Here is a 24,891-nt window from a genome sequence, read left to right on the forward strand (position 1 = left end):
TGGGAATATTTAAATCTTGTTTTCCTGGAGTCACAAAATCTTGTTGTACTTGCACCTCTTACAGCAAAGGTCAGAATCTCACACCCTGTGCTATCTCATTTACAAAAAAGATCTATCTTTTCCCATATTCCCCCTCATAGAAGTTACTGGAGCCAACAGCTGATTTGTACCTTTAACCTCCTGATAACCTCCCAACAACGACACTGCCCTGCAAGGAACTGAGCCTTGCTCTTCCATTGATTCCAACAAGAAGCAGGTTTTACACAAGGATGCATTATCTTTTCAAGACTGAAAAAGATTCATATAATAAAACTTTGATAAAAATTAGCTCTTTAGAGAAGTTACAGGATCAACTCAAAGGTCTAAGTGAGGCAACAAATAGGTTTAGAATCACATTTGATACAATACCTACCAAGGCCAAAAAATACCACTGTATCATGACTAATTTCAGTGGATACATGTTCCCATGCTTGGCTTCAACTACAGACCTTTTGTGTTTGAGAAATTAGGGGATAACCTAAACTTTTTCTGACCTCCTAAAAAACCAGCAATAATGCAAGAACTCTATTTTCTAGAGATGAAATTACAGCAAAAATAAACTGCCTTAAGAAAGAAAAACAAAAGAAACCCCCAGCCAACCAAAAACAACACAGAGGCTTTTGCTGCCGGTGACTCACAGTATTATTTTTTTCCTTAACTGCCCACAAAAACTTCATGTCAGACTGTAATTGTTTCAACTTTTGCTGAAATATGTTCCCACCGAAAACCATCACTGCATCATCATTCGAGGCTTAAGGTAAGAGGCATCACAGACAGACCACTACCACAAAGTCCATGCTGCCAGCAGCCCTGCTTCTGGTTTACCTTCACGTGGCAAGCCATCACTCACAGCAGGTCAGCAGCTGCTTGGTGAGCAGCTCTGCCAGCCCCACTGGAGCAGAGCAAGCTTGCCAGAAAGGGAGCAGGAGCTGGAGGTGAAAGCAGCTCGGACGTCCCGCGCGTGGCTCGCGAGTCACGGGCGGCAGTCCCGCTTACGGAGCGGGGCCGTGCTGGGACAGCTGCACGCAAACTGCTACAAAGGTGCTCATTAAAGCCCCCGGCTCCTTTTGTCTTTCACATCCCTAGTGCTCCCACGCCAGCCTGCTTTTGAAAATCACCCTTACTGCTTCCACGAAAGCCTTGGCTTTTGGAAGAATAAGGTGTGTTGTCTTAGCAACATTTGGGGCCTTTCCAAACAGCTGATGATAGCTGAAAGTCAGTATATTTGCAATGTGACATATCCACACTAATGCAGAAAACCCACAATGGTTTTGGTTCCATGATGACAAACACATTTTAAACCTGCCTGTATTCCAGTGATGTGAGCTAATGACAAAGCTTTTATTTATAAATATATATCACTCCCCCAAGCTTAAATGTGGCAAAGTATTGCTCTCTTTTAGACAGTGGGACTAAATGGCTTCCCTAAAGTCCCACAGCTATGCAAGAAGTATTTTGTCTGTGCCTTAAGCACAAAGAACCCATCCCCAGTGTGACACCACAGGACATCCTGCTTTGTTGGCTTCAGCAACTCCGTCAGCATTCCTCTCTGTCGAAGAACTCCTGCACCACATGCTCTAATCTAGTGCTAAGAAAGTGAAAAATTTCAAAAGTGTTTGTAAGCCAACTAGCATATTGCTAGCACCACCTTAATATTTAATTCTATTTAGGGCGTAATTATCAGCAAAGACCTCAGTCAATACCCTCTCTGCTATTAGCAAAATCACACCCAAGAAACAAACAGGAATAGCACAAAAATATTACCCAGAGTAAGTTGAACCACATGCACATTATATTGTATTCATGTCAGGTACGTTCTCTTTGTACCATCTTCATTTCTTACTTTTTAAATTACTACATCATGTGGCATCTTTTAAAAGCTACAACAAATTAAACAGCTTGACAGAAACATTAGAGAGGAGACTCTTGGCTGTATGCAGGAGCACAGATTAGACTTACATATTTATCCTTTCTGACATTATAAAACAATTAAAAAGCAATCTTTCTTACGCTACTTTGAATGAACATGTTATTTTGTAACTAGAGAGTCAAGTTCTAGAATTAAGTGACTATCACCTGTAAATTTTAATTTCTCTCCCTTTTAAAAATTTGGCAGTGTGTAAGTAGCAAAATACTTGAAAAACAGACTTGCTGCTTCCAGAATGGCATACAAGAAATAACCTCAAAAACAACAAAACAAAGCAACCCAAAAAAACATTTTCTCCTCTACATTGCAACTGGAAACGGGTAAGGTCTTCCTCCCACTGACACGCAAATCCAGGACATTTCAACTATTAAACCCTGCAAGAGACAGAGCTGGATCCCCACAGCTCGACCACGCCACTCATCAAGCGCAGCAGGGAAGGAGCTCTCCTCCGGCCCGGCCGCGCCTCGGTGAGCTGGGAGAGCCTCCAAGCGAGCTTCCTTCCCAGTGCCAGCAGGAAGGGCAGCAGAGCAGTGAGAGGCGAACTGGAACAAGCTTCATCACACGGAACAAGGCAGCTCCTTTCCTCAGCAGCGAGAGCTGTGCTCGCGTGTCCGTGGGGCAGCGGTTATCACGCTGATCAGCCACGCTGAGCGACAAGGAAACAGACTGCGACCGCAATTAAAATACAGTTCATACAACAGTGCCACAGAAAGCCCTCTACTTTAATCAAAATAAAATACCGCAAATATTCACGTGTTAGGTTTTTTGCAGTTTAGAACGCATTTGCAAAAAACTTTGTAAGGACAGAGTAGTCACATTTATTTAGTTGAATAAATAGCAAATTTCACATTAGAAGGTTTTTGCTGCTTGGAAGGCGATACAGTGAATTAACTTTTTTGTAGATCAGTGGGCAGAGCAAGCTTAAAAAGAAATCCCTATCTCCATTGATAGCTAGTGTTCGAGAGAAAATCCTTTTATCCTTATTTCTATTATTTGTTTTACAATAATATCTAAAAGAGCCTCTGCCAGATACAAAAGCAAACTGCGACAAGCATTCTCCCAGCAGAGATTTATAATCTAATAACAGGATATGGCATAGGTGAAGAGACTTGTCCAAGGTCACATAGTAGATACACGCCACAAATAAGAATGTCAATGTTTCCTGACACTGTCTCTAGCCTTTTGCTGTCTAATTCACATTGCCTTTCTACACCTTTTATGACAAACAAGTAAACAACCAATTTAAGGTGGCAGGAAGGGGATGTGTGTGACCTTTCAGATGAGTATGAACTCATTTTGCTGATTAAATAAAAGGTTTCCATTTATCCTTAAATTGAATAGTCACAGGTAAAGTCATTATTTGCCTTTATCACAAAAAAACAGTGCAAGTCATATCAATAAGTTTATCTATCAAAGTATGGTAAAAATACTTTTATTTAAAGATTTATTCTTAAAAATGGAAAAATCTACACCAATCTTCTTTTTGTGATATTTGTTGTTGCTAATTTTCAACAGATACTTTTTAAGGAGAAGCATTAAAAACATAAGCTTAACTGTCTTCCTTCCCTGCCTGCCTTTGTTTACCACATAAATTGCCACCCACACACTTTCCCATATAGAGCACAGTGGGGTACTATTCTCCAACACTGAGCTTCAGCAAATGCAGCTCCTGTCCCCAGCAGGAATGACGTTGTGCCTGGAGTTCACTCTTTAAGTCACATATATTTATCAGGGGGTAACAGGAAAAAGAGGCCTGATAAGAGTCACTGAGCTAATCCAACTTACACCTAATGGACCTGAGGGTGGAGGAATGGAAGGAGACGCAGAGCACAAAACACACAGGGAACACATCACAGCAGGAAAAGTAATTTTAAAACCATGAATTTACATTTTACTTGGGTTCCTTTATCACACATACAACCAACATACTGTACACTATGCATCGAAAATGTGCCAAATCAGGAAGACAAAAAGTAACCCAAAAATCCAGAACTATGTAAGTTTAAACTTCCTAGCAACACAAATTTTTAAAGAAATATTTGAGGGATGTCTTTTAGAATATAACTTTCTTCCTTTCAAAGGAAATACTCTTTTTATTCCTTTCCTTAACAAATACTGTGCAATCTCAAAATCCATTTATGAAGTGCTGTCCTACCACTGTACACTCAGTGAAGGCACACAGTGTTTCTCAGATAAGTATCAGTACTCATATTTTTATGCATTCAAAGCAACCCCATCTGTGTGTGCCTGCAAGCTGGAGGTTTGTCATATGGGAAAGGAGCTCCAGGAGCAGCTCACTGCTCTCCACTTCCTGCAGGAGCTGCAGGAGGCAGAAGCAGGGAAACCTTCCTATGCCTCAGTCTTCCTTTGGGTAAAGTACTAGCAACCTCTAGAGAACAGAAATAAGACCTCTACATTGCTGTATATACCACAGATTGCAAAGGAACAAAACAGAAACACACGACTGAGCTTTGCACAGGCAAAAGTATTTTATTCCAAGTTCTCAATGCAATACTACTGCAGGGGAAGACAGGTACTAAAAAATGCTCACATGAAAGGAGTGGGGAGAAATAGAACCAAAACATTCTAGCGTCCCCATCTGCAATATATCTCCTTTTAGAGGTCCACATGGACACACATGCACAATCAAAACCTCTACTTTCCATAAGCAGACAAAATGCATGCTGTACAAACACACACATAGCACTCTGTGCACCCATTTACTAAAGCTACATTTTTACATTTACAGAGGAAGAAAAATCCAACCCTGATTTAAAATATACAAAAACTTAACACAAAGTGTTATGAGGATTTTCAAGTATCACTCTTTCCATTACATCAGGCATAACTTTTGTAATTTTGAATTTCCATGATGGGGATATCCCTTGCAGGTTCCAATTAGTAATCTTTACTGTCTAAAAGTCTTTACTTTAATCTAATTTTTTTCCCCCTGCAGTAAAATGTTTTGCCATTAAGCAAAACGGAGGATTAGGAATAATGACAATTAATGGAGCAAATGTTTGTATAATGAAATCATGCTTGTATCAGCAGCAAAGAGAGAGACTCAGGATAGCCTTTCTCCACTCCTGATTTTACACTGTGCAGCTTCAGATAGTATAGGAAAACAATTCAGAGCAAAAGATTATCCTCTGGCTCCTGATCTGGCATTGTGTTTACTAAGGACACACAGAAGTGATGTTATCCCAAGAGACATGTTAGGAAAGCTTAGAACTTACATTTTGTTCTCCCTCTTTCTTTTTCACTGCCTTGAAAAGGTTTTGGGGAACATGAATTTTTGAGACTACCAAAGAATTTTATGGCTGAGGAATTTAGAAATTAAGTTGCCCATTGTCTAAATACAATATTTTTTTCAGGGAGACTGCAGTGTGCTTTCAGGTCTCTTTTCTGAAACATTTTAGCATGTATTTCTGACTATTCTTGTCTCAAAATGCTTTATCCTAAGAACCAGAATGGATCTACAGATTGGACTATGGGCTTCCTACCCACATCCAAAGTTCCATGGATAAGATAAAACACTAACAGCCACCTTCCCACTTTCATGTAAAGAGTTAGGTAGGAGGCACCCACTGAAATTCAGCTACAGAAAAATTTCAGAGTACTCCCTCAAAACTGCACTCTTCAACTATTCTCAGGTTAGCTTTGCCCAGAATGGCATCCCCTGCATACGGTGTCTATGCAGGAGGCTGCAGAGACTGCTCAAATCCCCACAGGGGCAGAAATGAGGAAAGATTGGTTCTCACTGACACTTCAATGCTGTTCTTTGCATTAAGAATCAGGCCTTGCAGAATGGATGGAAAACAGCCTGTGCAGTAAACATCAGTATTTAGTAAGGGTCCTTTTTGTAGTGGCAAGGTAACAACCTCTGTATGAAAGAAGCTGTGCTCGGGACCTTGAATGTTAAAATAAGGGTATTAATTTTGAAGGGAAGGAAAAGTCAATAAAAAGCAAACTCAATCATCTTCAAAAGGCTTCCGTGCATAGCTCAGAAAACACTGGCAGAAGAGAGATGCCTTAACCACAACAGGAGGACAAATGAAAATACATATTGGAAAGGGGAACTTGCTTTCTTGGAAACTTTACTGTGAGTTCTAGAGGACTTTGTTGCAGCTAGTCAGAACTTAGGAAGCTTCAATCCAGCTTGCTACCACTTCAGTTTTAAAACATACTCTAGCAGTCTTTCTTTAAAGGTTAAACACAAACAATTTTCAATAGGCAATTTCTGACACTTTGACAAGACTAGAAATGTGCAATATTGTGAAGTCTGGCTAAAGCAGTATTTCCAAGAGTTCTGCTGGTTTTTACATGTGAAAAGCCTCTGTCAGTTAATTTTTATACTCTCCTTGAAAGTAAGCAGGTAGCCACCCAAAACACTCCAAAAAGTGTGTGCACTTCACTAAATTTTAATTCTTTGCCCAATTAAGTAATACCACTGAACACTGATTTTATAGAAATATTTCAGCATACCATGTTTATTTAAAATATATGTATATAACCAGGAAGGCCTTCAGAGAAACAAACTGCTCTTCCATTCTCTTAATTCCCAAGTGCCTGAATAATGGGTCAACTACATAATTTCTTCTTACTCTCTTTTCCCAGGAGATGGAAGGCATGGTATACGCTCACGGCTGTATTTTCCACATGCTAAAAATCTCCAACAAATTAAAGATAATATGTGCACACACATACACAAAGAATGCTTTGTTTATTCCTTCAACTATTTTAATTGGTTTTCTTTGTAGTCCCAAAGACACATCTAGATTTAGTTTACTTCTGCCAATATGTCTGTACAACATAGCTACTCAAAGGACTGTTCCTTGTGATATTAGGGGCTGCATATGCTTTTACTTAAAACTGCTGACATTAGTATAATGTAAAATGTACAGAAATCAGGGCTGGTAATTCTGGGAATAAGTACTAGGTTACACTGTAATTTATTGACAGAATCAGGATGTCCACAAAGTTAAAGTTTATATCTGCTCTCTCCCAAAGTCTGACAAATCAACTGCAAAACTGACTTGTGATAAAACTACTTCTCTCAGCTATACACACAAACAGTTTTTCTTTGGTCAATCATCTGTGCCACAACAACATGAATTCTTTTCATGCATGGTGTTTTATAATTCAAGTCTTCTGAACAACCCACTGAGTTAAACTATTCAGTTCAAACAAGTTCTTTCACAAATTTTGGCCACGTTGTCACTGGTTCTTCTTGAATGCTCCAACTAAAAGACTCATCATTCATAAACACACACTGAAGGGGTTACAAATCCATTTCTAATGGAAATTTGGGGGCTGCTTACCTTTTCTATGGGCCATTTCCTTACGCAAGGTGTATGACTGGACACAAAACAAGCACTTACTATTACTACTCCAACTACATTGCTGGCAGAGAAAGAACACTGCCTATTCTTCTTTAATTCCCCTTCTCTCTCCTTTAAGAAAAACCTCAAAATCAAACATATGTCTCAATGCACAGTTCCAAGAAAACCTCTTAGGCTAGAATCTGTGGGACTCCCTCAGTCATTAATGCTGTTACTAAGAAGCCCTGCTTATCCATGTACTTCAGAGAGTATCATGACCCTAAGCCTGATTTTATACTCTGATTTAGTTAATATTTTTGCATTACTCAACAGCTTTTACCTAGCCAGAGCACATTCTCAAGCACACATACACAACAATGTGTTCTTAATTACTCTGTTGGTGGGAAAGCCTGTCAGATTTCTTACCTTTTATTTTTAGCCACTTCCAAGTTCTTTTTGTCCAAGTCTGAGGCGGGGAGCAGGGTCAATTTATTTCTATTAATCAATCAAAGATGGCAGTGGTGGTGCATTCTAGTTTTTCATTCTGACTGCAAAGCAAAATTAAAAGCCATATTTTGCAAATTTACGCATTATAGATTGTAGCGGCAGCTGGTGGACTGCTGCTGAGACAGACCGTCTTTCCCCTTCCAGTCCCCTGTGACTGAGGGGGAAGAATTACAGGACAGCACTAGCAGCTGCTGCTGCTGCCCCAGAAGCAGCAAGCCAAGGTCTCTGGAAAAATAATTGGGGAGGCGGGGGAAGGGAAGAAGGGGGACAAAGAAGTTGGGGAGGGGAAGGCATTGCCAAGGCTGGCGGCACAAACAACATGCTGCACCTTGCCCTCGAAAGAAACAATCGAGCTGGTTTGGGCTTCCTTCTGTAGACACAAGACTCTTAAGCCATTATGTGACTTGAAAACACTACCAGTTTTTGATAAGGACTTTTAGAGAATTAAGAAAGAGCGAGAAAAGGCAATATTCCTTCCAGTCCGATGCTTGCAGCAGTTTGCTCTCGAGCCCTCTATAAATAAAGCACAGTATGATGAACAACACCCTTCCTTGCAGCTTCCCATGGAATGATGGAATCATTCCATGGAGCGCTCTACATAAGCACAGGCACTGTCTACAAGTCAATTCATGCCGTCTCCTGTAAAACAGCAGTAACCAAATCCTTTCTCACACACATGTAGTTGTGAAGATAAATAATTAATGGCTCCAAGATATCATCAGTGTGAAAACATTAACAATTACTCATTTTTAGACAGATTTGAAAGAGGAACTAGTGGGAATTGTGCCCATTTAAAAAAAAAAGACTGCTTAGTGCAAAAATCGGCTTGCTTATATATTTGGTCACCTAAGCAGTGGCTCAGTGCAAGCAAGTAATGCCCATCTACGCTTCTCAGCACACTATATATAAAGCTCATCTCAACAGAGTTGAAAAAGACAAATACCCTGACTGACCAAACCACACCACCCACATCTAAAAACCTGAAGTTCAAACCAAAGCTTTCATGTTTCCCAGTGGATCTCCTGGGTTCAGGCTGGCCTCTGGGGTCCCAGTGAGTGGGACAGCAACATGCCTCACTCCCTGTGAATGAAGAACATCCTCTACAACAGTGACTTTCAGTTTAAACAGAAGAGACCCATGAATGCTCATTTTCAAGAGAGATAATCTGTTTCTCTAACACACAAACCACACATGGGCCAGGCGTGCGTGTCTCACTGTTCCTTCTACTAGGGGACTTCAATGCAAGATACTACTTGGTCCATTGGACACTGCTTCATTTTCACAGCAGTGGCACAGATTTCCAGATTAGCCATATACGAGATTTTTTGAAGAAAACATTTGGCTATTCCAAAAGGAGAAAGGAAACAAACACCACTGCCACGACAACAGGCTTTCTGTGCCTTGTTTAGAAAGACTGATTTAAAAGAAATACATTCATAGTTTAATTGCTGTATGGGAGAATATGCTTAATTTTAAATATATATCTTATCTTTTAATTGGAGGGCCACTTTTCATCCAATATATCTGGTCATTAAAACAAAGAGATAAAAAAAACCCAGGAGAAAATATCGAAACTTCTTTGAACTGATCTCATAACATAAACCAAGAAATACTTAAGGTCAGAAGAAAGTATGGGTGGATAAAACAGTTTGCATTGGTTTTGTTGTGTGTCAGAACCCCTCTCAGGATAAGCCAAGAATGCTGTATACAAAACCAGCACCATTATAAGCAGGCACAGCCTTCTCTCAATGTTTGTATTTCACATTCATTTTGGGAAGCTAAGCTAATGCTTGCTATCTGGAGAAACAGCTTTTGATACATCATCAATTTCCTGATGAACATATCAGTTTATTGAGCAGGGGTTTTCAGACTCTTATCTCATTCAATAGTATTATGCCTTACTTGAAAAAAAAATTTTTTTGAACTATAGTTAAAATATTGATTATTGATATGCTGGTAGAAGACACTTACTTCCTCACAATCCAACTACAGGTGTCAGCTGCTAAGATTATCAGGGACTCAATCTGTTTAAAAGTTTTTGAATAAAATTAAATTAATCCTTTCTCCTTGGCATATTAGGTCCTACATTGTTTCTAAACCCAGAGTATTCAGTCAAAGTACTTGTACACAAGTCTCAGACTAAATCCACCACCATATGAATTGTAAATGCATAGAGGAAAGAAGTTTCAGAAACATTAAACCATTTCTACTGCTACAAATGCTTCACAAGTCATGACTTCCAGATGTTACAGTGATGATAAGGATTAGAACATACATCCACCATTTATGTCAATTTATAGCTGTGTAGGTGAGTAAACAGCTGAGGACAAGAAGGGTTAAATTACACAAAAGCTTTCCCTACCTTCCTAGCAATCTTAACCAGTTAAGGAACAGGGCAGGTTTTTTCCTCCATAATTCATGAGGAAGGATTTATAGAAGGGCTTGGAATATTGCCACAAGAAAACCAAGGCATGTGGCCACAGAAGTCCCAGCATTAGAGACGTGGAAATGGAGGATCAATAGAGACCAATAAACAGGGCACAAAGACAACCTGCACCCAAAGCAGCCCATTTCTGGTAGTGATCTCATGTGTCTCTATACTGAAAATACTTGCTATGGCAGGCCTCTTCCTCAGCAGCAGCTCTTTCAGTGACATCTCAGAAACTCAAATGTTATCTGAAGTTACTCATCTCAGTCACTACGCTGTCTCTTTCTCCTCCCTCCTTTTTGACCTAAAGCTATTTTTGAACTTGACCTTCTATCAGTGTCTCCAGTAAGAAAAAAGCCTTTGATTTTCCTCGCGTTTGGGATCGTGATGGAGAGGTAGGCACTATCCACTGTTCTTTGTGTAAGAACTCTTTTTTCTCTCCTTACATCATGTCTTTGTCACTCATTTATTTACCCACAATTCACTTATTTCATTTATTTAACAGATCCCCATCCCTGTATCTTTCTTCCCCTCTTGGCTGGGAGGTCTCACAATACAAAAACTTAAGAAAACCATCTACTTCATGAAAATTAATTCAGATGTTTCTCCTTTGCAATAAGTTACCATGGTGTAAGTGGTTTTAGACCTGCTAAATATAAACACACATAGAGCTATTTAATGTATACTGTAATTCACTTTACTTTTCAGGACTGAAAAGTCTGAAGTTCAAGAACATAACAAGTTTGTTTCGAAGACAGCATAGCCTTACCACACACATTTTCATATGACACTTGAAATTGCAGACTGTGCCTGTACTTCACATTTCATAAACATACATACAGCTTCCACACTTGGACAATTACTTCACATTTCATACAAAGGGCATTAGAAATACGACACCTGAGCTCACACATTTAGCCTGAAGCTTCAGGCTGATAATGCACTTTACGTGTGCATGTGTGAATGCACATTGTCAAAACAAGAATCAATTGCAAGCTTACAAAAGGAAGAAAACAGACATACTGCAAAGTACAGCCTCTCCATCAGAAAGCATTACAGCTACAAATATTCTGGTAGCTTATACAGTATATTAATGTTACAAGTAGTAAATTTGGTTTGGATGTATTCACATCCAAAATAAAAAATTTACCAGCTACAGAAAACAAAGGCAAAATCTTCCCAAAAATGCTGGATGTTATTATGGGTACATTCTTATACCACTATCAAAACTGAATCTACTCCACGAAACTGTCTGCAGAAGTCAAGCTACATTTTGGCAACAAAATGAGTAAATACAGTTGATCCCCTGGTTTCATGTGTAAACCCAAGCTGTCAAAGAATCAGGTGGTTATTACTCAAAATGTTTAATACGACATAATTTGAGATTAATATCTACAGTCCTACACCACACTGTGGATGAAGGGAATAAGCATTGAAATGAAACTCCACCACAAACCCTATTTCTAAAACACCTTCAATTCATTTACCAAGATTCATTCTACAAAGAACTGGAAAGTGAACCTGATATTAGTTCAACTTTAAATAAACTTTGACAATAGCTATTAAGAGGAAAATTCTATTTTTGCCAGAACCATTATTGAGGTTCCCTACTGATGAACATAATAAGTTGCTGGCTGATTACTTTATTGTGTAATTATTCAGAACTTATCGTATACATAACACCTCAAAATAATAATGTGGCTTGTCCTACAATCTTGATATTTTCATGCCCAGTCCTTACAAGAAGCTAGAGACACAGGTTGATTTGGAAAGTTTCTGGATCAAAACAGTATCTGACAATGCTTCAAACTGACAGCAATCATAAAAAGTCACAACACATTCCATGTCCAAGGACAGTGAAGCCTATCCTCCAGATGTTTGCCTTCAGTGAGATGGAAGGAAAACAGGCTTTAGCTGCATACTACCAGTGAGAGAAGAAGGATTATTTCAATTGAGAAAAGCAGACGTTGAATTATCTAAAACTTAGTACAAAAGGTGTTGCAGCATCAGCAAATACATTGAAAAAGCAGTACAAGTGGAACAGTAACATAGGCATCAGGCCACTGTGTACTTCTAGCATGCAAAAACTGCAATGCCTGGTATACAGTATGCACAACAAAGATCTCTCCTGTTCTGAACTTCATGGTGTTGCTCACCGCTGCACCATGATAACTAGTACCTGTCCCCTACTTAGCAAAGGAAGCTCCAGAAAATGTCCATGTTAATTTATTTAACTAAATAGCTAGAATAGAGTTCTCTTCAGAGGCTTATAGCCTTATGGCTTCACACATACTTCCTTAAAACCAAAACTTACTAGTTATGGCATATTAAAAGGAAAAATGTGACCGAAATCTATTTTTATCTACAAGCTCCTGGAGAGCTAGTATACAGATGTACATTTCTTGTACTTGCATATGTAATCAATATTTTACATTTTTTGTTTTTACTGTAAAATGACAGCTCACAGGAGTAACTGCTAACTGTACAGATCATTAGAGACACACTCAGGGGAGTTCTTTGTCTATGGACATTTTTCAGGAAAGCCCATTGCCTTTAACTTGAAAAAAATGCCCAGTAGAAATGGTTGGGCAGAACTGGCTTCTGATACATAATTTAAAACAAAAACTGGTGACAACCAAAGCAAAATCAAGATCAAGGGAGAACAGTCCTCAAAATCTAAACTGAAACTTTAACTTCTGTAAAAGTAGCCTATATATATGAAAACAGTCTTTTCTAATGGAAAAAAAAAAGAAGGAAGTAGAAGGTAGTGAAGTAATGTAAACTATAGTGAATAATATTTGAAATATTTTTACGTACATGAAAGCAGTAGGAACAGAAAACATGCTTATGTGGGTTAATCCGGTCATCCCTCAAACTGGGTATTCTGAGCAAAAGACACTTATGTAGGCAGGAGCCCAGCTCCTGTCTGTAGCTTCCTGCCCAGCACCCCCAGTCAGGCAGCAGGAGGAACACGTGCTTCCCTCCTGTCTGCTCAGGAGCTGTGGGCCACAGCCATGCTGAACCTGCTGATCTGCCTTCCCACCTCCTACGGCAGCAGCCTGCCAGCTAGGGCAATTCTCCCATTGGCATAGCCAGCGCTTCTCCATAAATACCAGTCTTGCCACCATTCCCTACTAAGATTTTTATGCTACCTTACATATCTTTTACATGTAAAAATAATGTCCAGTTGTCCAGTATCCTCACCACTCCTTTTGAGCAGCCAGGCACACCTCTTGCCCATGAGACTTTTCTAAGAATTTCCAATCACATGGAGTGCAGTAAGAAGAAAACAGGTATTACCCTATAACATACTGGCCCATCTTCTAGATGAGAAAAAAGCAAACTCTTCCAATAGGCAAACTGTTGTTGGGGTTCCCCCCTAAACCACTTGTAGCACAGAAAGATCACAGCCATGCACCCCATTTGTATGATGGCCACTCTGTTTTCTGAAAAGGTTACAAACCCTTGACCAATCAGCATGTTACCATTGCCATTTCCACCACTGGAAGATAAATGTAATTTCAACTTCACCTGTTGTCAGTGATTCTTTCTTAAAATTGTTTTTATTTTTAACAAATGTTCCCATCCCCCAAAAGCTGTAGTTTAAACAAAGTGAAGGAAAGATGAGGGAAGACTGATGTGGTGAAATTTGCTATTAGACAGCTGGGCTACTTGTGTCATGATCATCTGTTTCTTGCAAAAAGAATGATCCAAAGCTACTATGTACATGTTTAAAGTAACCCAGCCCAGTTTGTCTCTAATGGTGCACAGAATAATCATCTGAACTATCTAGCTAGCAGATTTGAATGGCAGCAACTTCTGCCAGAGGCAGCAATGAGCTGCTGAGAACACATGATTTTCACAGCCTAATACTCTCCCTAAATTCAACCAGAGCTGTCTGAATGATGACTACATCTGAAAAGAGGTATCAAAATCATTATGAGGGGCCACACATAAATTGAGAAGGAATTTCTAAAACAAAAAGGGGAGAGGCATTCACCTCCCTTAGTACATTCAACCACAAGAGTGCCCCTACCTCTTAGTGCTAGGGATCTGCTCTGGAAATACCCACCTTGGAGCTCAGAACTTTCCGTCATTCTGGACACTTGCTGACACCTGACACAAAAGCCAAATACTTGAGTTCATGCTTAGCTGTGATTCATACAGAAACCCCCCCCCAAGCCTCAGTACAGTGCTCTCTCAGCATTTGAGCCATCTGTATCTATTATTCCCCTTCCCTTCCCCTCAGTGTTTGTTGACCGTGCAAGTGGTGCACAGGTGATACACTGGGCAGAGACAGGGGAGGAACACTGGTCACCAACATGTCATTTATTTTTTTTTCAACCCCTAATCTACATATTTGGAGAGGCAAAGAAACAGAGACTATACAATTCACCCTTGACATTCTGCCAGATCACTTCAATCCTGTAAAATGCCCCCTAATGACCTGAATATAATACCATGGTGTTACAGTGTCACTTAAATACTGCAGGGTTCTTCCTCTGGCAGTGCAGTCTGCAGACTTAATGTGTAATGTACAGGATTATACTGCCACTAAAATATTACTTAGTGCTGATGAAATTTCAAATTAATTCTGGGAGCTAAATCATTATTCATCTCTGCCTTTGCAGAGATACATTCCCCTGGTTGTTTTAATAACAGTGATTTTAGAACTAGAAGGTTGTTACTGTCTCTTCAAGGCTTGTTTAAAAGGAGAAGTGGCCTCTAAGCTGTCAAGCAAGTTAATGCAGTGATGCATGGATGTTCACAACTAAAAAAATAATTTGAGAAAAAAATGGGCTCAAATATTAAGAGAGCTCATATCAATGTGGCTGATGAATAATTTTATTATTTAACAATAAATTAAGAGACCAGTCCAGTTTTCTCTCTCTCTCTCTCTCTCTCTATATATATATACACACACGTATACACTCCCGTGTTCTCATCCACCACCACCTTCCCCCACAGACAGAAGATTTCATAATAATTGAGGGGACACATTATTGATGAAGTAAATGACACAACTGCTGGTAAACTGATTAAACTGATCTTTACCAGCTGAGGATGTGGTTTTCAAGTCATTCTGAGCTCTAGTTTCTCAAACCTAAATAAACAGACTTGAACTTTTTACAGCTCTGGGTTTCTTCTTCCTGAATAATTCCTGTTACTAGTGAGTATCCTGTACTTTTAGCTAACTACAGCACTTCAACACTAAGATGGGCCAATCCTTGACACTGCACTAGAGCCAGTGTACACAATAACTTGCTAACATATGAAGTAAGGGAAGATGAAAAACAGTGGATGGGCTAGTCATAAAAGCAAGTTTCTACCCTCTGAATGTTTGCCCATTTTTTAACATTGTGTTTAAATTAGTTTCTGTTTCTCAGTTAAAATACCAGGCTGCTCACTTCTACAATGAGGTCTCTTGAATCCGGGAAGCGTTCCCAAGATATATTGAAAAAAAACCCCAAACCAAAGCCCCCACAAAAACAGTGGTAAATGAGGAGCAACACAGGGCCAAACACACAGGCTGAAAACAACTTGTGGCAGTGAGTCTAAATTAGGCTAAAATAATCAAACTTTCTCCTTATTAAACTGTTACGTACTTCCTCATTTGTTAATATTGCTGTTGTTTACACTTGCAGCCAGGCCAAAGATTTTCCCCTCCCTCCAAATATAATTTCCTGCTATTGACAGACATGTTCAAGTGCTGGATGTGTGTATGTCTACATGGCACACTGCAGGCAGAGGCGAGCCTTCTTGGCCACCATCCAAGCCAGCTGTAAATGAGCCAGCTCCAAACTGGAAGCTGTGTAAGCACAATTAGCACAGCAGTAAGCCTGATCTAACATATCCTGCCAAGAGACCGAGCTTATTAGCTTGGGCCCAATGCAGTGCAAACGAGGGATATGGGGCTTCTGCTTTGGCTCCACACAGAATGTGGGCAGCTGAAGCACATCAAGCTCGTATGTACCCACAAGACATGGTGTAAGTACATCTTCTCTTGGAAGAAGAGAAGGTGTACCTCTGCTGCAAGCACTATACTTTCCCTCTGCATCAATTCCCAAAATACTCTGACTGAACACTGTGAGCAGACAAGAGGGAACAGGGGTCTCCAGATGAGAACTTCTGAGGCAGTATAAGAAAAAAGGCGCCAGGCAGGTGTTCAGGCACCAGGGACAAAGAAGCCAAAGGGAAAGACAGGGAAAGGCAGAGCAAAGCACTGCAAGACTCTACAAACTGATAAAGAGCACTCCACTTCTGGCTTCTATCAGGTCCAGAGCAACCATGACCAAAAACCATTACCATACTGTAGATGTTAAATGGGCTCTGCACAGGTGCTCCTATCAACAAACAAAGAATTTACTATTTTTGGTGGACATTTGAACAGTCCAAAAAAGGAATGTGCTCACAGAAGGAAATATGTTATCAAACTGGGACCCAAGAAACTAATGCTCCCCTGGTGCCACAGATTTTATTAAAGGAGCAGTGACAGTCTAGGGGTTGGCAATAGTAATATGAGAAACTTATAAACTCAGAGCAAAAAGAGACAAAAATCAAAGGGTAGCAATGAAAATCACCAGGGAGGGAAATAAAAGGCATATTTTAAGAAGAACGCCTGAAGAGACTGGGAATGTTTACATTTAAAAGGACAGTAATAGAATGGTCATTGCTAAACTATATTTAGCAGAAACCAACCTATGCAAATCAGTGAGCTTCTGCCCACCCATTAAGAGAGCACACGGGCAAGCAGAAATGCCATTGATGTGCCCCAATCAAAGGCAACAAAGAAAACACCTTATTAAACACATAATTATTTTGTTGCATTCTGTGTCAACACACTGTTCTGTAGCAAACACTCGGGATCTTTGGAAGGTGGTGTTCATGCCTGTTTTCTTTTCCCTCCCACTCTACTGTAAAGGAGTATTTTTAGCTTTCAGTTTGAGCTTTCTGATGTATGGGACAGGTATAAGCAAGAGAGAGAAGGGACCCCACAAGGTGTGGCAGACACACTCTTCCACATTCACATTCTGCAGATTAACTAGGTTTATTTTGACTTCTGAGATTTTTAGATTACATTGTGTATATGGAGGTTTTCCATTATTTGCTAGCTTAAAATATTTTCTTTGAAAAGGCTTAGTTTGATCTGCAGTGAAGGCTACGCATCCTCAGCAGAGTACAAGCAATTTATATACTTGTCCCTGACCCTTGCCTGATCATCAGTTTGGGCTAAACACCTGCTGGAATTTCACACAGAACTTCTCACACTCTAGTAACACAGATCTCAGTCATATATATCTTTATGATTCAAGGCAGCATTTGACTCACTGATACTTGCTTCAAAGGAATGTTTTTCTTCCCTTTTCCTTATCCTTTCATAAACTTCTAAAAACATGACCAAATCAAACCATATTAATCACACCAGGTTAAGAGACAGACAAAAGAAAAACTGAGAGCTGAGATTACACTTGCACTGTTCTTTTGTCTTTTCTCTCTTTTCCCATTTGAAGGCCTGAAAAAGAAAGCTATGCTGTCAGAAATATCAAGGCCTAATAAAATGTGTGAAAAAGCAGTCATACCTTGAACTTACTAACTTTAAGTAGGTGGAATAGAGAAATGTAGTTAAATACTATTTGGTACGAAACATTTAGAAACACACAACAGTATGATTACTGCAGGTTAATTTAACCTTATTTAGATTTTTCAGTCATTTAAAAATACATATATAATTGTCAACCATTGTTCAGACAGCAACAACTGTTCTGAAACAGGATCTCAATTCACACACACATCTAATATATCTAAAATACACAGTACACATACATGCAGGATATAAAACTCAAAAAAAACATTCAGTCCCTTTACTTACACATATTTCCAGTGAAAAGATAAAAAAAATCTTGGCTTATAAATCAGCTGGACTAAAATACCCTAAAAGAACACATTTCAAATAGTCAGAAGAAAACAGTGAGGAGATAAATATGATTAAGGGGGAAAGGGAGGGTAGAGAAGTAAAATATTTGCCAGTTAGCTCTGAATACTTTTGTATTGAACAAAAATAAATTCTCAATCTGAGTATTATTTCTTTTGGAAATACTTCTTTGCAGAGAGGAATGCAAGTCAGCATCCTTTATAAGGCCATAAGAATCTTGTACATACCACCATAAAGTAGGTTTAGTACAGAATACAGCAATCTCCCATGCAGTGACATGATAAACAGAATTCTTGAATACTGATTTGTCTCCCTTCAAAGCAATACTTACATAAAATAAAAAGAGAAAAGAATCAGAAGCCATCTGCAAAGAAGTACTTCAGACTAAAAGACCTGTCTACACTATGTGTACACTGCTTTTTGTTTAGACCAAGTAAAACTAGGATAGATTGCAATGTGTCTGCAGAAGGTTCTTCTATTTTTAATTAATACTGTCCTGCCAGTATCAATTCATCCAGATAGAAAATCCTTCATTAAAAATATAATTTACTTTGGTTGTTTTGCACTATGTTGAAGTGACATCTTTTCCAAACACTGTCAGAGGCCATTAGGAACACAGAGCTTTTGAGAACAGGTTTCAGCCATGACACCCATTGGCCTGCCTAAACAGAAGTTTGCTTAGGAAGGCTTGGGACTCCTTAGATGGGAAGGGGCAAAGCCAAAGGGCATGAAAAATATTATTCAGATATACATAATATTTTATAAAATATCTTTGCACTGTCGCACAAAGGCAAAGTGATAAACCAGTGAAATATCCTAAGGAATGAGACAGAACTCTGGAACATCTCAAAAAAAAAAACCAAAAAAAAAACCCAAAGAAAGCTCTAGTACTCTATTTCTGCTACCTAAATATGTGGAATTTTTCGCCTGAAATTTGGGGTACTATAGCATTTTACTAAAAAAGTACAACACTGAAGGCAAATCAAGCAAGAAGTTACCAACATTTTACTCAGCTACACATATTTTTACGTGTTCACCTGGGACACATACACAATCAGATAAGCTCAAATTAAATCACTTGCCTTTGGAGTCATAGATTACTTTTACAAAAGATGACTTATATATAGCAGAGCATTTATACTTAAGCCAATATTTTAAACCATGTTTTTCCCTACAAGTTACAGCACCAGAGTTTCAGAACAACATCTAAACTTCATCCCATTCCTTTCTCAATCAACTGGTCTAGCTAGAGACTAGTAGAGTAAGAGTCAGACAGTGTGACAATCTGTGGCAATCAGACATCACAAAACTTATTGAACAAAATGTAAGACATACTTTATTAATATAAATTATTCTAGACTTCACACATTTCAACACTTGGAGAATGTAATTCAATGATTAGTCACACTTAAAGAGAGAATTCAGAAAGTTCAGCAGGGAACAGGAGAAAGAAGTGAAGAAGCCCTGTCAAAATGCAGAATTCAAACCCTTGCTCAGGTCCAGATCTACCTACGTTCCCCCTCAGAGTGCTAGTTTGGGGCCTGAAGTTGGAAAAAAAACAACTCTACTTCTTCATACTTAAAAGGGAAGCTCAAAGACAAACTATGCTGCCTTTTTGTAACTTCTGATGCAATAAATAGTCTGATTCAGCAACAAGTCTGCCTTGATATGGTCATGCATCTCCCACTGACCACGTCCTGAGCAGTCTCATGGAATCCACAGGCTCATTGCTGGGGGAACTTTCACAAAGGCAATCTGGAACAAGCAGTTCCTATCTCTGGCCACTTGTTACCAGCTCCTGTTGCACTGCCTTCGCCCCTTCCCTCCTGGGACAGCTTCATGGTGCTGCACAGAGAACAGACTCGGTTAAGCTAAAAATAGTCCATTCATCCTCCCCCTTCCTCCCCATTTTTGCCAGGTTATTTTTAAAACAGATACATTTTCTGTTCTTGTTCAACAGGCAGCTTGCTGGAAGGGGGAGGGGAAGGACAAGATGCAGCTCTGCCAGCCCAGGCTGTACGAGGGACTGCAGAGTCCCTTCAGCCCTCCTTGCCACTAAGACATAACATCCATGGCATTACAGACACAGAGGTTCTCATAATCCCAGTTTAAACTGGTGTTTGCAAAGTCTGAAAAGGAGCACGTACAATTCCTACAGTTAGATGGAAGAGGTTTGCATAATCTTATCCCTCATATCCCAGGAGCCAGAACTAATTCTGCGCTTTTCTGATTTGACTTGGGGATTCTACACCACCACAGCAAGACTTAGGAAATGGCTCTTCACTGTAACCTTGTCTGAGTGCTCATCTTTTGTTTGCATTACTCTGCCTTGCAAGATGACAGCTATCAAGTCAGATTAATGAATGCCACTCACAGTGACACATGCCAAAAGTAAACCATTAAGACCGTCTAAATAAGAGCCAGGCTTAATATGTAGGTTGCCAGGTATTACATCTAGTAAGAAATCATTCTAGACAAGTTCAGCAATTAAAAATTATCAAGTATTTTAACTTAGTTCTTAAAATTCACTAGACTAATCAAATAAAAACTATTTCTGAATTCCTAAAAGAGCCCTGCATTTGAAGTGCAAAGAATTTAGGCTGTCAGGAAAAAAAAAAAAAGGGTTGGGGGGGAATACAGCATTTTTTTTGAAAATCCTCCTAACCCCCACTGTTTCGTCTGTGTGTTTATGAAGCCTCCGGAAATACCATGGCAAACATTCCAGCTCTACAGCAGCCAGGTCACATGACCCAAAGGCACAGCAAGGAACTTCTTTCCCAAGTTTCCTTACAGTACAGAAAAGTAATTTTTATTTTATTTTTGAAAATGAGGATCCAAATCTAGGGAAATCTCCAGGAAATTTTCAAGAGTACAGTTTTAAAAACTGTACTCTCAATGTGGTGCAGTTTGGTTTTATGTTCCCTTTTGTTATTTATTTGCTGCCTTTCTATGCCTGCACGTTGTATTTTTATTATCTAAGATGAGTATCTTAGACCTATATTCAAGGACTATTAAATACAGTTTACCATTTAAGTTGCCTCTAAAAATTACTTGCAATGTTCTCTAAATCTTCTATCAGAGTTAAAATCAGTACTGGTGTATTTCTTAACACAGCCATGATCTTCTCCTGGCAAAAATTATGGCACTTAAAACCTCTCCCCCTTCTTGTCTTTCAGGATTATTTCAGCTAGCACTATTAACAAAAGGATTTATGCAAATAAGCTTTGTTAAACATTATGAAAAAAAAATACCCAAAACCTGAACCTGAATCACAACCTTGCATTTTTACAAACAATCGCATGTACATAGTTGGAAGTAACTGAAATGTAAGAGTATTGATGAATAGGTGAGTATCAGAAATTTGAGGTTGTCTGAAAACAACATAGAAGAAAGAATTGGGAAGGAAAACAGTCCTGCAGTAGAAATGCACAGTAAATGGCAGGCACTCACCAACTTGCTTTGTAACCATGTCAGAAATGCTTCTAATTATCAGAGGTAAAAGAGGGATGGCATTTCTGCTGGAAGCAAGTTTTACACTTTAGTCTGTCCTCTCCCTTCTTTTTCAGCCTATAAATATTAGTCTTACACATTTTTCTCCCATACAGCTCTTGAAAAGGTTGAGTTTTTCAAGGCTGAGAGCAGATAGAAATGTTCATCAAGGAATGCCTTGAGGTCAACTGTCTGTAACTCATCAAAGTGCAGCACTGAAAATAAGGATGGTGGATTATATGAGCATGGTAAAGCAGACTAAAAAAAAAAAAAAAAATCTATGTTCTGATGATCAGTAACATTTTTCCTGTTTGGAAATGGGTTCAATTATGCACCCCCAGTGGTGATGGTCACAGGGTCCTGCCTTCCCCTCTAATTTCAGGTGTATTTAAAACAACTACAGATGCATGGAAGTGGCTTTAGTGCTATTTCCCAAGATATGGAAATCCCACTGGGATATGACAAGGATCAAAAATGGAGAAGACTCACACAGCAATGTAAGGAGAGGCAGCTGGTCCATAAGAAAATTATGATGTAGGTCAAATTCTTGAGAAGCACTGAATTACACTAAAAGTAAGGCAGAGATGAGCTTACCTATGGCTTTATAAAGTACTTAAAAATATCTAAAAAAACCAACAACACAAAGGAAAAGCAGCCACAGAAAAAGTGTGCCAAGATTATTTTTCTTAAGTGAAGAAGAAAACAGATACGCTGGAGTGCTCACTCTGTGCTTTTTAAAAAACTTCTGTAAAACAGCTAGACATAAGATATTGAACATATTATTGAAACTACTGTTCACTTCTACTCAGGGATTTCTGCTTAGTTTATTATAAATGCACATGTATTGGCAGCAAGTAGAACATATTATTGCTCTGTTTTATAGCTCGAATGGCGCACGCAAAGAGTAATTTGTTTGTATTCCATATCAGGATCAATACTGTACCGGGGATAGCCTGAGGAATGTTTATGCTGAGGGCTTTGCTTGCAGTGTTTTGTTGTTGCAATCAATTGACCAAACAGGGCTGCTTCTTAAAACAACAAATAAACTATGATAGTGACCAGATCAGTCATTCAAGCATCAAACACGACACAGTGTCTGGAAAAAAAATGAAGGTCCACAAGTGTTTTTACTGCTTGATGATACACACAGCTTTCCTACCTGAATATTTCCCACTGGCCTTTCTTCTTCTCAGTAGCTGGGGACCGTTTCCTCAACGCCCTCACACAAGATCCATTTTCCTGCAATAAAAACACAAACACATCATGCATCCATTCTCCTGCAGAACACAGCAGCATTTGAATCAGCTCAGTGAAAAGACCCAGAATTAATTAAGAGCATTTAGGAGACCAAGGATCAAGCCAGAAGGACCAGGTCTGAGGCTGGTTTGGGGTTCTAGCCCAACTTTTGCCATCCCCAAGCTTTTTAGACTCACTCAGCAATACAAGCTTTCATGCCTGCAAAAATGAAATAAGGAAAAGATAATGAGAATTCTGTTGAGGTTTATATCAAAGTTTCCTGAGCCAAATGGTAATTTTTTTTCAGTTAAAGGTCATGCTGAAGTCTCTTTTATTCTCTTTATAAAGGATACTCACTGGCTATTATGAGCTAAGTGCCATTAAAAAAGATAAACCAACCCCTAAACACTACTTAAGAAAATACAGCAAAAATACCTCAGAACCACCATCCTCTCCGTAGCAAAACAAAACAAGTTTATGGATTACACTGGCACAGCACTGCAACTTCTAGGAAATGTTTTTTTAATTATAAAGAAAGATTGCAAAGGGAGATGGGGGAATGTTTACGGGTAGTCTGTATTTTGTTACATGCTGTTTCAGCAGGCAGACAAGGTGTCCTTACAGCATTATGCTACCAAGCTCCAAAACTCAGCATATATTGAGAAAAGTAACACAGTGACTACATTTTGCTTTTCTTTTGACTGACTTCCAAGTAACTTCCATACAAAAAAAAGAAATCCATTAAATAGAAAAGCACATACTACTGAAAAAGAAAAACAAACAAATATCCAAAAATCACCAAATAAAAAATAACACAGTAAACCCCACACAATTTGCAACCAGTGTAGGTTCCTCCCCAACGACGAGCTATGGGAGCAGATGCTTTCATAACAACTCAAATTATCCAAAGTTGCAGGTCACTTAAAAAAAATGCAGAAGGAAGCCTCAGGTTATTACAAATAACTTGGTAGTTGCATTCAATGTTTGTTCTGCAGCCATATTTATCCTTTTCACTGGTAATTCACTAAGAATAAAAAGATGACTGAAAACCTTCTTAGAAACAGTCATCCCACCCCAACACACCCAGTGTCACCAAGGGACTGTCTGCTTCATACAGGGATGCTGCTGGTTTTCTTGTCCCACAAAGGGCAATTTTAGAGAAGTTATATATTGACAAGCACCCCAGGTGAATATTTGGCTTTAAGGCCTCGTTGAACTGTGAATGTTTTTGCCCAGAACAGGTTTATTCTCTTCCAGAAGTTTTCCCCAGTGCTTTTCTTCAGCTTATGCAAGGCAGGAAAAACATGTTAATTGATTCAAATCTAGTATGTGTTAACATAACTTTCTTAGCTAATGTAGACTAATCTCTAATGAAGTTGCAATTAGTTATTTTAGCTTGTTTCTCCAAAGGAAAAACTGTTTTTTCTGTCTGCCCCAAGATCTGGGTACCATTCCAGGTGTACCTGGACTGCAATTTTGTCAGACCAGGCTATAGCATTTATGTGGACACTTCAATTTTGCCTCTCACTCCTCTCTCCTGGACTCTTACTTTCATTTGTGCAGCTGCCTGGTTAGCTGGAATGGGACAACTAATTTCCTTCAGCATGCTATCTCATATCCCTGCCAACACAAGACAGGGAGGAGGATCAAGACAGGAGTGCTCAGCCATCATGGCAGAGGGTAGAAACAGAGGCTGTTCAAGCCAGCTTGAACTGCACTGTTACAGCACACAAACCCAAAGCTTTGCTCCCCTCCTCTGTGCTTTATTCTGCCCATCTGTAAAACCAGCATCACAATTCCTACTTTGTTTTATAAAGCACCTCTTAAAATGAAAGGGCTATCCATTAACGTTTCTGTGAATTCACATTCCCGACCACCCACCCCTTTCATAAGCCAGGTCCAAGCTGATTCTAAGGACACTGGCACTGTCCCCACCAGCATCTGCTCCCTGCTTTCCCCGCACAACCTGCTCAGTGGTTGTACAATGTCCCCCCCACCACGCCAGCCCCAG

General features: G+C 39.3%; 1 protein-coding gene across 24 annotated transcripts in view; it reads right to left on the minus strand.

The window, feature by feature from the left end:
- The window catches only part of ZMIZ1 (zinc finger MIZ-type containing 1), a 335,481-nt gene that overhangs the window by 196,009 nt on the left and 114,581 nt on the right, over nucleotides 1-24,891 (minus strand). For all 24 annotated transcript variants that reach the window (XM_085583388.1, XM_085583392.1, XM_085583390.1 and 21 more), the window contains one exon: nucleotides 22,804-22,883. The gene's annotated coding sequence lies outside the window, so the exon portion shown is untranslated. The remainder of the gene's footprint in view (nucleotides 1-22,803; nucleotides 22,884-24,891) is intronic.

The sequence above is a fragment of the Lonchura striata genome, chromosome 6, assembly GCF_050655825.1.
Source record: "Lonchura striata isolate lonStrDom1 chromosome 6, ASM5065582v1, whole genome shotgun sequence".
In the NCBI taxonomy this organism is placed as follows: domain Eukaryota; kingdom Metazoa; phylum Chordata; class Aves; order Passeriformes; family Estrildidae; genus Lonchura; species Lonchura striata.